Raw genomic sequence first — 18,670 nt, 5'->3', positions numbered from 1 at the left:
TACCAGGAATATGATATGAGTATATGTACACATACTGATTCCAGTGAGGCAAATCCATGCGCCACTTTTATTTCACTGATTTTTTTTGCTAGCACAGAAGAGCTTGTCTACAAACTAACCCCCCAGCCCTCAGCCAGCACACATTGGTGTGCTAGTGCACTGCCTGATTAACGACAAGAGATTTTTTTTAAGGCAAAGGTCATTTTTTTCCTAGTTGGCAAATACAGTAAAATTTCATTTACAGTAAGTTGTGCTAATCAGGAACTTCTTTTCCAAATAAGCCAGGAGTTAAGTTTAAGGGAGTATTTATATTTATAGAGGGAACGATGATGTATAAAATTTTTAAATGTAGAGTCAGGCCATCTACCATATGCACTACGGTTGTAGTTCTTTCTTAGTGAAATGTGTATCAATCCTATTATGATGAGTAAAATGTTCATACATAAATCTGAAAGAAAAATTACCATCCAGACTATTGGCACTGAACATCTTCGATGTAGCCACAGTAGCAGAATGAAAAGAAGTCTAAGGCTTTTGATCATTACCTTGAGAGTTTTGGTTGAAAGAGCAATTGCTGGTGGTGATGGGCAGGTGATGAGACACAAGCAGTGAGGGAAAGGACATATCTGCATTGCACCATTAAGCTACATCTTGTGAATTGCCTCTAGCCTGGCTTAAGAAAATCTTCTCTGGACTGAGGTGCTTTGACAACAACTTGCAAGCGATTCAATCCAGAGAGCTACCACATCCTCCTCCTCCTTCTTTCGTATCCAGATCAAACCTTAAGCTGCCAATATGACGCCACCTGCTTGGCTTTGTCATTGGCCAAAAACAAGTCATTTTCAGTGCATACTATTGGTAATAACAGGCAGGCCAGCAGATGGGGTGGATTCTGTATCTCTCCACATCCATATGGCGTGTTATCCGTCATCAACCCCCACTTGAGCATATTAGTCTTACACTTAGGCACTCCAACCCTCGACCTATCCAGAGTCCTCCAAATAACATAGGGGAGGTTGAATTCCTCAGCCATATTCTCCTCTGGGACTGTTCCTTGGTCAGTGATTTCTCTCCTCCATCTTCCAATTCGGTTTTGCTCTTGCGTGCCCTCAAGAGTTTTTATTTCTGCCATGAAACTCTTCCTAGATTTTAACCACATCCTCCAACCAGACTATTCCCATGCTGTTGTGCCACTGACCTTTCTGTTCCAGGAAAGCAACTGCCAATTGTTTTCCTTTCTGGAGTAGGTCTTACAGGACATATATACATTCAAGCATTCATGTGCGTTTTACATCCATACAGACATAAAACATTAAATTGAATTTACAGTATATATACAGAATCGGTACATCAAAATGCACATATATTCAGGCGCAACAACCAGTTTTAAAATAGTAAATGCTTTTTTACATCCCTCTGGATCTCAAATATCCTCTCAAACTATCTATAATAGGAATGATATAATAGCACAGTGGTTACAAAACTTGCATTGTAAATAGAAGGTTCCTGATTTGAAAGCCAACAGACTGATATATTTCTATCTCTATAATGAATGCATATACATACCCCTGTGGGGATTTTGTGGGGAAGTGGGGTAGAATGGTTTCACTCTCAACTCCCAAACCTTTCTACCTCAAATGACTGGAAAAATGATGAAACAGTGCACTGCTAGTCTTATCAAAAGCAAAACCCCAAGGGAGAAGTAGGTTGCTTAGGGAAAGATAATATATTTTTAAAGGATTTCTGCAAGGTCTTGAGCCAGCAACATTCTATTTATAAGGCAAGTATTATCATCCTTGCACTATTATAGCATTCTTGATAAAGGTGGCTCTAGAAGACCTTATTTGTTTCTTCAATCAATTTATATAGCTGCCCATCTCAAAAAGCGATCCTGGGTGGCAAGCAATATTAAAAGTAAAAAAAAAAATTACAGTGACAAATACAAAAATTAAAATACATAGCAGCCAAGGAAATATCACAATCATCAATTATTAACACACCCAGGGCTCTAGGCCCAGGCACAGAACCAGATCTTGAGGGCCTTATGAAAGGCCAGCTGGGTCAGGGCCAACCTGATCTCCATATTCCATATGTTCCATAGGTGTCATGTTCATCGTTCCAATGGTTTGAATACATCGTAACGTTTCACATGTCACTTTCCTGTTCTGTGTCTGTCATTTGCGGGGAGGGGAATTTCAGCCGTGCCAGGCTGTAATCTCCTTGCTGTTCTGCAGGAATGTATGTTTGGGTTATGACATGTATTCAAGGTTACTTTCCCAGGCCGATGTGTGACGGTTGCCAACACCTGGGAGGGGGTGGTTACTATGGTGGGGTGAGGGGCGGGATTGGGTTTGAAGTGAGGGTATTTAGTTTGTATTTCGCGCGCTTTGGCTCATTCTCAGCTTTCTCTGTATTTGCATACTATTCCTTTAATAAATCAGTTATCTTTAAGCCCGGGCTTGTGAGACTGAGTATTTGGGATTAGGCAACCATTACAATAGGCTACAGAAAAAGCTCGCCTTCTGGGCCCCACCAACCAGTATTTGTTAGCTGACAGGACCTGAACCATGCCCATCCTGCCAGACCAGATAGGACAGGTAGAAACAGCCAATGTGGTTGGGGAGGCAGGGTTGACTACAAAACAAAATTATCTATTCCTACCCTCTAAAAATAGTTGCAGGGACCCAGGCCATGCAACTATGCCCATAGAGATTGTTCAACATATTTAGACTGGTGAGGTACTAGTGATAGGTAAAGGTAAAGGTTTCCCTTGACATTAAGTCCAGTCGTGTCCGACTCTAGGGGGCGGTGTTCATCTCCGTTTCAAAGCCGAAGAGCCGCCGTTTGTCCGTAGACAGTTCCGTGGTCATGTGACCGGCATGACTACATGGAACGCCATTACCTGCCCACTGAAGTGGTACCTATTAATCTACTCACATTTGCATGTTTTCGAACTGCTAGGTTGGCAGGAGCTGGGACTAGCAACAGGAGCTCACCCTGTCACACGGATTTGAACCGCCGACCTTCCGATCGGCAAGCTCAGCAGCTCAGCGGTTTAACCCACAGCACCACCGCATCCCTAGTGATAGGACAGTCATTTTAACCCATCAGAAACATTTTTCATACTGTATGCTTAGAATTTTGAAAGGAAAGGAATTAATCCATTCTGTGTTCTATCAAACCTTCTAGCATAGAAGAAAGTAGGTTATACCGTGTCATACGGAATAAGCAAGCCTGTGCATTGTGCATGTGGTATGCATAATAAGGAAGATGAGAAAATTCTCACAATTGTGGAAGAATATCTGGCAAAGGGTGATATGAAAGATACTAGTTGGAAAAAGTTTAGTTCAGGATTGTAACACACATCAAATGTAGGCTGCTACATACAGAATCAGGAGTTCACAATCTTAGATTTTATGGTTATCATATCAAAAGAGATTTTGGCATATAGTCTGCAGCTACATTATAAAAAAGCACTCCTGGGTTCATCTTTTAAGTAGATCCTGCTTCTCCAGAAAATATTTTCAGAAGCGTTGCTCAAAGTCTCTCAGAAATAGCCCCTTAGGGTATACTGAATTGGTTGTAATCTGGAGTACATAAAATATACTTGATGGAACATTTTATGCTACTTCAGGTTTGGAATTTTTTGGAGAGAATCCAAGGACTTTAAAAAGACATGAATTGTGCACCCACACATATACAGTATAAACACACACACAAATGTTACATACAAGTCTTCCTTGATTGTCTAAAACCTTTGCACTATAAGATCTTGACTCCAAATAACTTGAACTTCACCTGTTAAGGTATAGTTCCTAGCAAAGCCCTGGTGTTTTCTAAATTGTGTGTGTGTGTGTGTGTGTTTCACATATAGCCTATTCAAAGATAAATTATGAATCTGTGATCTGGGCTGGGAAGGAACTGAAAATGTTCTTAGAAGCTTCATGCAAGGATCATACAGTAATCCTCTTTTATAGAATACAGCAAAAATAAAATGCAATTGTTAAGTTCTTTTCAAGAGGAGGAGGTTTTAGCTATATTTTTTGAGGTGTTTCTTTGGAAAAAAATGTATTTTTATATGTGGCAGTCTAGTCTGACTTAAAGCCAAGAAGTGTCAATTTCTTGAAAGCCATAAAACTTTTTTCCTTACCACCAAATGGCTGAAATATTGAGAAATATAAAGGTGGGTTCTTAGCAGTGTAAGTTAAAGTACCATTGTTTCAGCAATCACTATTTAATTTGCACTTCCAATGTTTTAGTAGTAAAGTTGTAGAGTAAAGTTACATAACTCAATAATATGAAACCTTCTGTTCTGTGCTCTTATATATTTTCTCATTTCCAAAATGGAATCAGATGTTGATGACATTTAACAGCAAAAGTGAGTATGCAGTTTTCATCAGTATAGGACCTTCTAGATTGTTAGTTTACACCTTGTTTTGAACTTGGCATTACTGTATATTGTCTCCATTTAGAGAAAGTAAATATGCTGGATCAAGTCTAACTAGCTAACTTGCATAATTTTTCTCATTCCGAGTAAAATCCAGCAACCTGCAGTATGTATCCATTCATTCTTGCAAGTGCATTGTCCTCATTCAACACATTTAGCTTAACTGTACAACAGCTTTCATGTACAAAAATGTATAGCTTGTTTTTTTTTTCTTTCTTTGTGTATGCAGATCTGAAGTAACTATGCAAAAACTTCCTGAGGTACTTAAAATACTTATTTGCTCCCCAATCTATGAAAATCATAGATCTCTATTTAAAAACAAAACCAAAAAAAATCAGCCAACCTCATTCAAAGATAGACACACAGATAGATAGACAGACAGAAGATATCTCCTTGAACTGAACAGAACAGTAATTATATGTAAGTACATCTCCCAACAAGTAATGTTGGCTTTATTGGCTTTATTTACTATATTGGCTTTATTTACTATAAAGTTGTAAGCATACATTAGAAAGACAAATTGTGAGTGCCAGCAGGATGCTAATCACCAACTAAACTCCATGTTTTGGAAGTAGAACCAGCTACTCCCACCACTGAGCAACAGAAATAACTGTTTCCTTGTCTATCTCAGACTAAGTGAAAACCAGTTGCAACAAAAACCTCCACTTAATGACTGTGGTTGCAACAAACCAAATATGCATTCAGATCTAACCCTTGAAGTAACAGATAAATCTACTGTTTCTGAAATGTGTCCTGATAATTAACATGATTTACTTCATTTGCATAATAATCTAAATTGACACTAATGATGTAAAACATTCATTACACCATTATACAATGTACACCATGTTAAAAAGAGACCTAGGATAATGTAATATAATTTAGGAACAATGTTAAACTGCTTCTCACCCAGTGCTAAGCCAGTAAGTAATGCACTGAATGACATAAGTCTCAACTTTGTTCGCATTAATTTATGAGACATAAATGATTATTATTTTCAGGTATTCTGTATGTTAGAAGTGAAACCAATAGTGTAATTTTGCCTTTCAAAGTTAAGCCTAAAACATAACATACTACAATTTTGAGGTATAAAATTTTAATACAGTATTCTGCTAATTCTAATGTCAACATAAGTGGTCTTTGAGAAGATGATACACAACTACAGAATAGAGTCTTTTTTAAACTAAGAAAAAATTCCACAGATATAGAATGCCGTGAAAAGAAAATAGCAAGAAGGACCCTCATATTTGGGCCTCTCAGAGTCTTAATAAGACCCTGGAGAAATATTACCAGCCTTTAACAATACACCAACTGGATCTTTGACCAAAACATGGGGAGAAGATAAGATTTGCTTAGGTGGAGGTCAGATCACTAAGATTGGCCACATCAATATGTAGCAAGATTGATAAATAAGCCTGCATTAACCTATTGATAAGGCAAAATCCCCTTTGCAATTCCTAGACATTAGAGACCAGAAGAATTCACACATATAAATCTTTCCATTCTGTAAAACCTCCAGGTTACTGTGGTCTTAGTTTTACAACCTTAAGGCTCCATGAAGAAGTCCTCATAAACAGCCACCTCTGGTTTTATAAAGAAAGAGTTCTTTTTATTGTTCGTGTGGCTACTGAAGTTAATGGGAAGCCAACGATGGGAAGCCAACGGTGTGGATTACCCTGCAAATGTTGTTTAAGAGGTTTTATTATCACAACTGCCTGAAATTGTTGGCTCGTGTTTGCAGGTGCATGGTGTGCCTGGCTACCAGAAAGATTTCCAAGGCATTTTATTTCTGAGATGTTTGTGGTATAATAATCTTTTCAAGGCAGTTTGGCATCATTAAGCACAAGCATGCTCTTTTCTTCCTCTATCATCTCTTCACTCTAATCCATTGAGCTGTCTCTGATGGATGCTATGGACATGCTTTAGTCTTTAAAGCATGAAGCAAATGAAAAGCACACTTAGTTTCCAAAATGTGGTGCTCATGTGATGCCAGAGAAATCAATTTCCCTGGACCCAAGTGAAAGTGCTGGGTTTGATCTTTCAGGACATCAAGATTTTAGGATCAGGATGACTGAAGGATTACCTTTTCCATGTATCTCTGCCAGATCTTTGGGTGACTGCTTCCAGATACCCCACTCAGTGAGTTACATCGGGAAAACTGGAGAAAACTCTTTTTCATTGGCAGGAGGGGATGAATTAAAACTGCAAATGTATTTTCTTCTTTAGTCTCCCAAAGTTTCACATGTTTGGGCCTGAGGCTGCAGTTAGCCTTTCAGTGCTCCTGAATATGGGCTGCACAATAACCAGTGGGTGAGAGTATAATAAAAGGTAAATTTCATTTGATTTATATTTTTAGAAAATACAATGACATTTAATTCAAATGCATTTAACGTATTTATCTCCCATGTGTTTTTCTCTTCCATCACTTTCAAAACTACAGTTCAGTGGCAATTTTGGGGAGGAGCTTTGGATCCTACAGTTAAAGATTTGGGGAGAATACATGTAGATCCAGATCCTCAACTTGTATATCCCTGGTGAGAAATATTACTGATCTTCATTCAGTGGGGTAATACTTTCCATCAAGCTGGAATTCACCTTGCCTAAAGTCAGACCCAAAAAGTATCCTTGTGATTTGGTAGTTTTCTGCATTTCTACTGGGAAGTTTGTTGGGTAAGGAATGCTTAGTTTTGTGTGATCAGGAAACAAACTCACTGGTTTGCTCCAGACTAGAAATGGGAGAGGAATATTTTGAATGCAGTGTATATAATTTCACGTTTTCAAAGGAATTCATGAAATGGAATTTGTTATCATTTGAAATTATTTGTTACCTTTGTATTTTATATATATAGTGTGCTGTGTTATATTTTTTTTTCTTTTTAATTTGTTTTGTACCTATACCAAATAAAATAATTTTAAAAATTCAAATCATTTGAAATACATAGTACTCTGAATTTTTCAATGCAGTGTGCCAATTAAAAAAGTAAAAGTGAAAAGTCTTTTAAAAATGCATGTATTCATATAATATATTCAAATAATATAAAATACATTATGTTAAGGAAATTGGTTTGTAAGAATTTTTATACTGTAGGTAAAATTGCAAAAAAAAAATATTTGGAGAAATATGTACTAATTTTTTTTTAGGGTGACCTAAATAAAATCTTCAAGTCCGATTAACTGAACTTGACAGATTTGCAAAAGAGAACCTGAGAGAAAATGAATCTGAGAAATATAGCAATCTCTCATTCAGGCAATGCTATGTAAGAAAAATATACTTTTTTTCAACTTTCCAGTCTAATTTATGGTCCTGGTATTTCTTGCTGGTTTCCCATCTAAGGACTAATGGGGGAAAATCCTGTTTAGCTTTCTGAGATCAGATGAGGTTGAATATGCTAAATTAAATTGGGCTTACTCTAAGCATGGGCAAGGTGCTTCCACAGAGAGATCTCCCAGCCCTATCAAACCAAAGACATTTCAGTTATTAATATTCTTCCTTTTTTATAGATATTTAGTAGACAAATAATAGATTGAAGAAATGGTAGAAAACATGGAGGGGCTGCCAATGAAATAAAACACCATGTGGACTCCTGGTAAAACTCTAGATGTTCCCTAAACTTGTTTCTAATCCATAGAGGCTAATTACATGTATTTATTTCCTTACTAGCACATTATTCTTCCTATAGCATGCAAAATTCAAGAGTTGTGGAACCTATGAAAAGATACTGCAAGCAACCTTAGCCTGGTAATGCACTGAAGATGTCCTGATGAAGAAGGGATAAAGGAAGACAAACCATAGAGAAATATTGGTAATTGGTATCAACACAACATCTTTTAGATGATTAATACATTCATTCTGAAAGTTGTAGAATTATGACGCAAACAAAAATGCCTAATATAACTATTAACCCTTCCATTTGATTTCATAGATAATGAATGATGTGGATGGTCATCATCATCATCATCACCATCACCATCACCATTCTTGCAGTCTAATGTGGCTATGACATCTGCCCTGCTTTTAAAAGGAAAGACCAAGATTCCAGACTAAATTTGTAAGAAGTCAGGAAGTGAATAAGATACAGTTCTCATAAGAGTGTCAACTCCCTTATAATATGTACTCCCTTCCTTTTTCAATGGACATTATCTAACTTCCCATTGAAGACAATTTGAATATTTCCGTTGACTTTTAACAAGAATTAGATCAGGCCCTAAATGTCAACATTCATCAATTAATATTTATTTAGTTGGATGTATGTCATGAAACAGCAGGATGTGTAGTCTGGCTAATGGCAAACATTACCATGACAATAATAAATCTTTCAGACTTAGTCATTTCTCAACAAAAATAAAGAAAACTTCCATGTAACTAGTAACTTCAGATACAATAAAATCACTGTAAATAGTTTTAGCCTCTTGGAAAGCTGACAAATCATGTGGTTTAGCTTCTTGTCCATGAATTCTCTATCTAGTCATACATATGTAAATAAAACCCTATCATTTTCATTCTTGCACATTAAGAGATCAAAATTAAAAGGCTCCTAAATCATAAAACATATATTATGAATAGCATTTTTTAAAAAACTCTAGTTTGGCTGCCATAACCAACTTCAAAAGAGTTGATCAAACTATTACTGTAAAGTTCCCACATCTTTGACAAGTGCTAAACCAGCTTTCATAACTAGAATGATCTAGATGTACTGGGAATACTGTTCCCAGAATTCTGTTAGATGCAATCTCAAAACATTTGATTGGTTCCAGATAGGAAAGAATTTGCTATATATTGTAAGATTTACACAAATATATTATGTATTTGCTTAAACACCTATTGCCCACCTACCTACTTATTGTGGGCTAAAAAGAGAAATTGTGTGGATTTGTCAGAACAGCTTGGTACAAAGATTAATAGGGTCTTTCTTGACCATCAATAGAAAGGCTCATTAATACAGGACTACCATTGCCAAGACCTGAAAAAGCTCAACACCAGCACCTACAAGGGAAGATCTTCTTATCGAATTCCTCTGCCTCTCTTTCAGAGAGAGCCAAACAAATTACAAAATGGCAACATGGAGGTGCAGTACATTATGACGGAAGAGTTGGTTCCTTCATTCTTTAATAGGTTGGTTCATTCTTCATACCATGAATGCTTAGATCAGAAGTGACCAGCCTGTAGCCCCAGGATATCATGCAGTCCCTACCCTCCTTCTTTGCACTAATTTTTGTTGTGTCAAACTGTGGCATGGACAAAATCAGGCTATATATCTGCCACAGAAGCCCTACCTCATAATACATAGTAAAATGGCATTGTCTCATGTGCAACGTATCACTTGACCACTATAGCTTTTGGTATTTACCTTCAAGAAACATGGGGAGCCTGCGAGGCGGTCATATGACATTAGGTATTTGTTGTTCTCCCGTGATATTGGCTTTTTATATTTTTATTTTTATTCATGATTTTGTGTTTCAAAATTGGTTACATTGTTAATTGTTGCTGTGTTTGTACACCACCCAAAGTCACATTATGTGAGATGGGCGGACATATAAATTTGCTAAAGAAAGAAAGAAATGTATTCCACCTAGTTACACTAACATAAAATCTGATATTTTTCTCTTTAAAGGGTTCTATGTTAGTCCAGACTTTTCTTCTGGTCTTTTTGTTGGCCTAGATATCACTATTCTCTCTACCCAATCCCCACTAACTATGACCCTTGAATTGTGTAAAAGAAAAAAAATTAACGCAGATCTTCAGTTATTTGAACCATAGTTTAGCTCAGACCTCCCCTAAACAAATGTGAATATTCATGATGATTTCTTCATCCAAACTTTATAAAGGCAAGGTATCTTTCCCATATTGTCACAGGTTACAAAAATTGGGTTTATTGACAGAAAATCGCACATTCAAAGTGAAGCAACATCTAAAATAATATTTTTTATTTTGATACGAAGCCTTAGGATTGGTGTTATTTTATCATTCTAATTGTGGGTGAAAGGGCAGGAAGCAGAGAGACAGGATGGACTTCGAAAGCTAACCAAGTCCTGTCGGCACTTGGGGGAAGCAAGGTTTGGGTAAAAAAAATCTGTGGAATGGGGAAATGGGCAGGTTCAAGTCTGTATCCTGCAGATCTCCACTTTCCCCTGAGCGTGACACCTCTGACACATTCAGAGCTTCTTCCAGCCAGGAAGTTTAAATCATGAGCCAGCATTTCAAAGGAAATAGAACAGAAAAATGGTTTTACCTGTATGCATGTAACCCTTGAATTAAAACAGTGTTAAATTAAAAAGAAAATATAATGAAATCTATTTCAAACAGAAGATTAACATTGTTTTGATTTGTAACAAAAAAGAAGCAGCCAGAGCTTCTCTCACATAGTGGAAAAGCTGCTCCCGTAAAATGAAATGTTAAAAAAACCCTCCACTCAAGCTGAGCATACATGCATTGTGAACATTATGTTTGCATAATATAATGAAAGAACTGAAAAGTTTATTACTCACAACAAAATTGTGTCACAATTTTTATGGATATTTTTATGAACTAGGTGAAATTCTCTCTCAAACTAAATGAGAAGATATGTCAATGATGCTTTCTAGTTCACTTGACAGTCAGTTTAAAGTGCCTTCAGCATATGTACCCTGTACTTGGTCTGCCCCAACACTTGTTCCCTGGATCTTTTCCTTGTTTTTTAATCTGTTCAATCATATCCGATTCTTGGAAACTGCCTGGACAAGCCAGTTTGGTCTAGTGGTCAAAGTTCTGGGCTAGAAACCAGGCGTCTGTGAGTTCTAGTCCCGCCTTAGCCATGAAAGCCAGCTGGGTGACCTCGGGCCAGTCACTCTCTCTCAGCCCAACTCAATGCGATGTAGACTAGCCTGCTCGTGGTGCACCCCGGGCAACATGACTTGTCACAGCTAAATAGTCTACACATCTGGCTGCTGGACCTCACAAGGATTTCCCAGCAAGGAAAAGCAGCATGAACACCGAACTGCTATGCCATATGATCAAAAAAAAAGTTCGAATCTCGGAAAAATGAATGTATGTATTTGTGCTGTCAAGTCATTCTTGACTCCTGGGACTCCCTGGACAAGTCCCTGCAGTTTTCTTGGCACGGTTTTTCATAAGTGGTTTGCCCTTGCCATCTTCCTAGGGCTGAGAGGGAGTGACTGGCCCAAGGTCATCCAGCTGGCTTCATGCCTAAGGTGGAGCTAGAACTCAGGGTCTCCTGGTTTCTAGCCTGATGCCTTAACCACTGCACCAAACTGGGTCTCTGATCTTTTCCTACTGTGGCTAATTAAAGTTAGCTGGATGTAATCAGCTGAGTGGGTCAGTCTATGGAGTGTTTCTTTGGGAAGGGGATGGTGTCCATTCACTTTGAAAGAAGCACTAGTAAACTTCTTTAGATGCTGGCCTGGGTTTTGACAACTATATTCCAGTGCTTAACATCCCTTTTGGGGGGACAAGATGGATAATAATCAATCAGATATAAATTTGGTTGGATAAAATGGACTCACTCTCAATTAGCTCTCAATTTAAGTTTAGGTTTGGAACCAAAATTGCCTTAATAAATGTGACAGCTTTTCCTAGATCTCTTGACACATTTTGATATCATCAGTCATTATTATCCTCCTCAAATAACTTTGTCAGATAAGAGTTGAAGGTATAGTGTTATGGTGGTTGTGTTTCTTCCTGCAAGGCTACTCCCAAAAAATAACATTAGTGAGGGGAGCATCCTATATTCCTGTAATGTTTTAACTGAAAGGTGCCACTGAGTTCCATCTTGTCTCCTTGGCTTTACAATATCAATATGAAGCCAGCAGGGGGAATCATTTGAAGATCTGGAGTTATGTGCCATCAATATATAGATGATCTCCACTCTATTTCATCTGAATCTGTAGTGAAAGACAGAAGCTGAACTAGTGTCTGGAGTCAATAATGGAATGAATGAAGGCCAATAAACTGAGATGGAATCTTGCTAAGGCTCAGACTATGTTACTAATGGGTAGTTCCCAAGTCTAGAAAGTGAAGAAATTGTCACTTTCTGAATGGAATTGGTCTCACTTGAAGGAGCACGTAAATAATGTGGGTGGTATTCTTAGAGCCAACCTATCACGGAAGACCTAGACAATCATAGTAGCTGAGTGTATGCTTTCATTTCTAGCTGATTGAAAGTCTGATTCCTTTTTGTATCAGAATCCCCTGGCCATACCTTAGTAAGTTCATATTCGAACTACTGTAAGGTGTTCTACATAGGGCTCAGTTGAAGATGACTTGGAAGCTTCAGCTGGTAAACATGAATGACAGCTAGCTTCACCCTGAGTGGCATGTAAAGTCAGAGTCACTTCAAGATTACATGATTGCTTTATCACACCTTAAATGACTTAGGACCCAAATAGCTATTAAAAATCATGATCTTAAGATTTCTGGAAGAACCCACTTTGTAGTCTCACCACTGGTTAATATTGAAGTAACTAAAAAGCAAGAACCTTCTCAGTTGTAGCACCCTAAACATGAAAACTCTCTGCTTTTGAAGGTACATTTAATATCTTCAGGAGTTTGATCAATTGCTAAAGAAGAACCTTTTTATCCAGGCCTTTGGATTCCATTGAGGGGTTTAAGGAGATCTCTGCATCTTATATTTTGTTGTTATACCTTGCCGGTGGTTGAATTGGAACGAATGGATGTTTAGCATCTTAACAGTTTTGTTTTATTCTTGTGTTTTTATATCTTTAAGAGATTTATATGAGAGCCAGCTTGGTGTAGTGGTTAAGACACCAGGCTAGAAACCAGGAGACCATGAGTTCTAGTCCCACCTTGGGCACAAAGCCATCTGGATGACCTTGGGCCAGTCACTCTCTCTCAGCCCTAGGAAGAAGGCAATGGCAAAACCTTGCCAAGAAAACTTCAGGGACTTGTCCAGGCAGTCTCTGAGAATCAGACATGATTGAACAGATTAAAAAAAAAAGAGACTTACATATATTTAATCAATCAATCAATTAATAATTAATTAAAGGGCATGAAATTACAACGATTTACTGAGATTGTGTTCACCTTAATTATCCCTCTTGAAATAGCTTCCAAGACTTGGATGTGATTCAATTTCTGTGTAGCTATTTATGATCAGTATACAAAAAGATAAAACTACACAAGAATTATATTCTAGAATTCTACATTCCAGGATAATTATTTAGTCTTCTTGTATCTACACCTTCCACCCTAGATGGCAAACATCCATCCAAGCTGACTCTCTTGAGTCCCTCTCACAGACACCAGCCTGAAACTTGATATGGCAAATTACTTTCTGTCATGGAAAGGAAAATAAAGTTGCTTTCTCCAGATTTGGCCCTAGTAGGTGAGAATTTTGGGAGATAAAATTCAATACTTCTGGTAGGCGTCAGGTTAAAAAAGACTACTTTTGTATTTTGTCTCTTCTGAATATTAGAAGATTTCTGCTTCTAATTGGGCAAAAGGGGAGGACTCAAAGATGTGGCTTATTCCTAATTTTTGTATACGTCTGCGTTCAGATTCCTTCAAACAATGATTTGGAAGATTTATGGCTACAGCCATACACAGACAGTATGTCCATAGCTCAGATTTCACTCTCAGTCCTCAGCATTTTTAACAAAAAAAGGATGTCAAGTAGAGATTCTTTACCTTTCTTAGAAATATCGACTACGATAAACAGATTCATAGTATCACTGCCTTCTATAAACATTCACGCTTTTGTATGAAACAAGGAGGATGATTTCATTTTGATTAAAGATTATTCTCATCTAAGATGATGGTTACTGGATGCCAGATAACAAGGCCAATCTATCTAATACATGGATTTCAAAGCAACATGACAACACCCATCAATCAGCAACATTCAAGTTCTCTCTTAAAGTTAGTAGACAGCCATGAAAACATGCTACACCAAAGATTCATGGTTTCTTTCCTAGAAAAGACTTGATGGGGCAAGGGGGATGAGGCAGATTTAACTTAGCCTAACTAGCGGCTCCTATATTTACAACCTTGTGGTTGTTAATTTGAGAGATGCCTTCTATTCCCCCAACTCTGTTGCAGGGGAGAGAATGTGACCTTTCAGATTGTTTATACCAATCAACAACAACAACAACAAAAAGCCTCACACTGCCAGATTCCAAGAAACACGAGGCCGTCCTGGCTGGGGATAAAAGAGTGGGGGGATGCTTTTGCTAAAAGAAGAGAAATGGGTGACAACCAGGGTCATGGGTTCACAGACAGGATGAGCCATAAGGTGGATAAAATTGCAGATAAGATAGAAAGGCCTTTTCTTTCCATTTTATCACATGGAATTTTAAAAGGAAGAAGCATTCATGGCAGAATTGGGGTACTGTCACCCCCAATCTTGATTTGCTTCCTCCTTTTAAGTAATTTGTGCTGCTGTATCCGTGATTGCTAACACAAGCAGTCTTCAGATCTCCATGGCTGTGGAGAGTCTCAAGCAATATTTGTACCCCAGCCCATGTGTCATGATAAATATTACTTAAACATTTGCTTGCATCTATCAGTCTTAAAACAGGGGTTACTGCCATTGCAACAAAGCAGTGGTGGTGCAGGTATTCTCTGTGATCACCTACTCACAGTGCCTCCCTCCTCAGATCCAGATGAAGGATTCCAGAGTTCTATGTAGGACCACTGTTGGCTGTTTTATCCTGGAATGAAAAGTAGTGTTGAAAGTTCTTTAAACAAAAGCAATATTAGCCACAGCAGTATTGTGGTAACAGCACTTAACACCAGGCAGCGAGTGGCACTCCCTCTAGTTCATGGGTGGAAGCATGAAGAACCATCCTCCTGATCTTCTCTCTGAGCCACATGGTATCTTGGCTCATGGAAAGACCAACTGTACTTCTAAGGCAGCCCAATCTGTAGGACATTCATGGAAGAAGAGTCTACTACTTCCATAGATGTGGTGAGATCATTTCATTCAATATAATTCTACAATTATATTGTAATTGTGAGCCATCATATAGATTTTATGCTTCAGACACCAGACTGTCTTTATCAATCTTTACTTATTTGTTGCATATTGAAGTTATGATTGCTTCACTACATATTATCTAAAAGACTTTCTGGTTTTCTTTTTCCCATTCTCCATTCTCTTCCATTTCTTTTTTTAACCTGTCGATGGACAGAGCTTGCACAGATCTGCTTATCTGATTTCTATCTGATCCTTCAGACATTATGGATACTCCTTTAGAGAACAGGAGTGCATGTTTGGCTTGATTTTCCTTTCTTCCTTATTTGTGTGAGTATATATCTTGGGAGAGATGGGTGGTAACAGAAATTCGAAAAATAAATAAATAAATAAATAAATAAATAAATGACTCTGAAGTTGCCCTTCAGAGCAAGCCTTCAATGCCACTACTTGCTCAGTTATCATAACACTGTGGTTTTCAGTGATCACAAAGGTGGGTGAAGGATGAAAAAAGAACTACCACGGCTAAATGCAAGAAAAATGATAAGAATTTGTGAAGCTTACAGCAACATTTATTCAATAACCTTCAAGAATTCTTTTCCACTGCCAGATTTAGCCACAAAGGGAGGCCCTCTGCTGTTTGGCTACCCCACATACTTTGCTTGGTTAGAAGAGGCTGAAAGAGGGGAAGCAAATTATATTCTAGGCACTAAGAGGGAATATATACTGTAAAAATACAAACTGAGTATATGCCTGAGTAAGACTGTAGTGACAGATTGCAGAATTGTGAAATAGCTGTGCCTTCTTGCTCAAAGGTCAGCAGTGGCTGCAGGAAAGGTTTGTTAAGAGATATCCACAGTTATACATGTTCATGAGCCCTGTGTAAAACTTTTGGCAGGGTGCTTCACTTTATTGCATGTTGTGCAAAGCACCCCCTCAAAGTTGCTTCATGAAACAATATGGTCCCATTGTTTCTAAAAGTGGACAAGCCATGTTGGGTTGGTTTTCCTCACTCCAAGTCTCCTCTGGCACTTCCAGCTGCTGAAGACAGTTCTGGACAATTGCTATTACAGGTTGTGAAGGATTATGAAGCATCTTGAGGAGCCAAAGTGTATTGCCTCCAGACCTTCTCCCTCTTCCTCTTCCTCTTCCTCTCGCTCTCTCAATCTCTCTCTGTATGTGTATGTGTATAAAAACATTCCCTTCTCACCCTTATGGGTGGCATGTGTCTTCCTCAGTCTTGGGTCCTCTACCAGAGGCCTGGGAGTTTGAGGGTTCTGCGCAGTATCTTAGCTGTTCCTAGCACTGCACTCTTCTGGAGATGGAGAGAGAGAGAGAGAGAGAGAGAGAGAGAGAAAGAACATACAGGGACGCACACACACACAATCTATAGCTATAGCTATAACTATGAGAGCCAGTTTGGTGTAATGTTTAAGTCAACAGGCTAGAAATGAGGAGAAGACTCATTTCTAAGTCCTGCCTTAGGCACAAAGCCAGCTGGGTGCCCTTGGGCCAGTCACTCTCTCTCAGCCCTAGGAAGAAAGCCATGGCAAACCACTTCCTGAAAATCTTGCCAAGAAAACTGCAGGGATTAGTCCAGGCAGTAGCCAGGAGTCAAGAGTGACTCAAAGGTACAAACAAAGCTATATCTACAAGCCATCCTTGCATATACTGTATGTATGTGAGCTAGATTTCATTTTTCTTTTTTCTTCACTTTTCAACTGATTGTTGTTTTTATAGTCTTTTAATCTAATATTCATTTCTTTTATTTTAACTTTTTATTGTAAACTTTCAAAATTGTAATAGTGGGGAGGAATATACAAATGCATTTAATAAATAAGCTGTCCACCCAACCACTCTCATTGCTGTTATTATGTGATCCCTGATTGGCAAAGATTATCCCTGCAATTACTTCAAAGAGCATCACCTTCATTTTAAATTGTTTTCCTTTGTCCTAGTGATATCAGCACATCGCCAGATGTAATTAGCCATGTGGCATATCATCATGAGATCATTTTAGGATCAAAACTGTTGCCAAGATAGTATTTTTCCCATTCCCCTTTATGGCATTGCATGAAATCTGTTGCTTCACCCTGTTGCAGGGCATTTTCACATTTGTTATGTAACTTTGGATTGGCTTGGATCACAATAGCAAATACAAAGACGCCTAAAACTGAGTGGAGCTGGGGTGGGGGGAGAGGGAGGAGAGGTAAGGCAGTAGCAGAATGGGCAAACAAATGGCAGTAGATAAGGTGATAAACCAAGCAGCCTTCCAACTCATTTTGCATTCTCCCCAAAACACTACCTTCAGCCTGAAATTAAGAAAGAGCATTTGAATGTGATATGCATGTCCACCCTTTTGACAAGAAAGCATGACCGAAACTCTGCATGGCTAACCATACAAGATAACAACCATGGGAGGTATAGTCACTGAGGCATGGAAGATGCCAATTTCATGCATGAGAGTCATAGAGCAGTGCAAGTCATGATCTGATGTCTTTTGCTTTCAACCTTTCCATAGAGTTCCACACAACCATTTATAATTGTCACATGTTTTCCAAATGCTTCATCTTCCTTTTTTTAGATCACACATTGGCAGAATGTATACACGGCTGTAAGCCATGATTTGTTTTGCTTAGGCTTTGAATGATGAGTGACCTCACCCCAGACCTTTCCCATGGACTGACATACTCTAATTGGTCTTTTAGGTAACTCTAAATAACTGTTCCAGTTACATAATTATATATAATTAGACAGATAAGGAAGCATTCTGATTAAGCATCATTATAGCAAGTGTGCCAATGGCCAGAAAAGAAAAAGAAAAATTATTTCTGCACAATTAGTATTATGATTAATTTCTCAATATTATCAGGGATATAGTATTATTCCCCTATAATGCAAGTTTTTAGAAATCACTTTAAAAAGTTTTTTTCCCCATGTGTTATGATTTACTTAGATAAAAGAATGGTAATGCTCATCTTTTCATTATTATATATTGTATTGCATTACAAAGATACAACTCTGCAAGATTTATTTCATGATGATTTCATATTGTTTTAATAGACATTAAAAAAGAAGCTACAATGACTTAAACACATATTTTAAAAGAATAAAAGAATTATAAACAACAGTGCCCCCTGCAAATGACTGCTGAGCTGTGGCATTTGGCATATGGAACATCACTGTGCACATCAATCTATGCCCATTTAAAAAAAGTAGAATATAATGGTCAGTGTCCTAGATGGAACACAGTGAGACATATACACCAAAAAGCATAATAGTCTCTGATATTTGGAGA

Source organism: Candoia aspera, chromosome 1 (assembly GCF_035149785.1).
Source record: "Candoia aspera isolate rCanAsp1 chromosome 1, rCanAsp1.hap2, whole genome shotgun sequence".
Taxonomy (NCBI): Eukaryota; Metazoa; Chordata; class Lepidosauria; order Squamata; family Boidae; genus Candoia; species Candoia aspera.
This window is presented reverse-complemented; position numbering follows the sequence as displayed.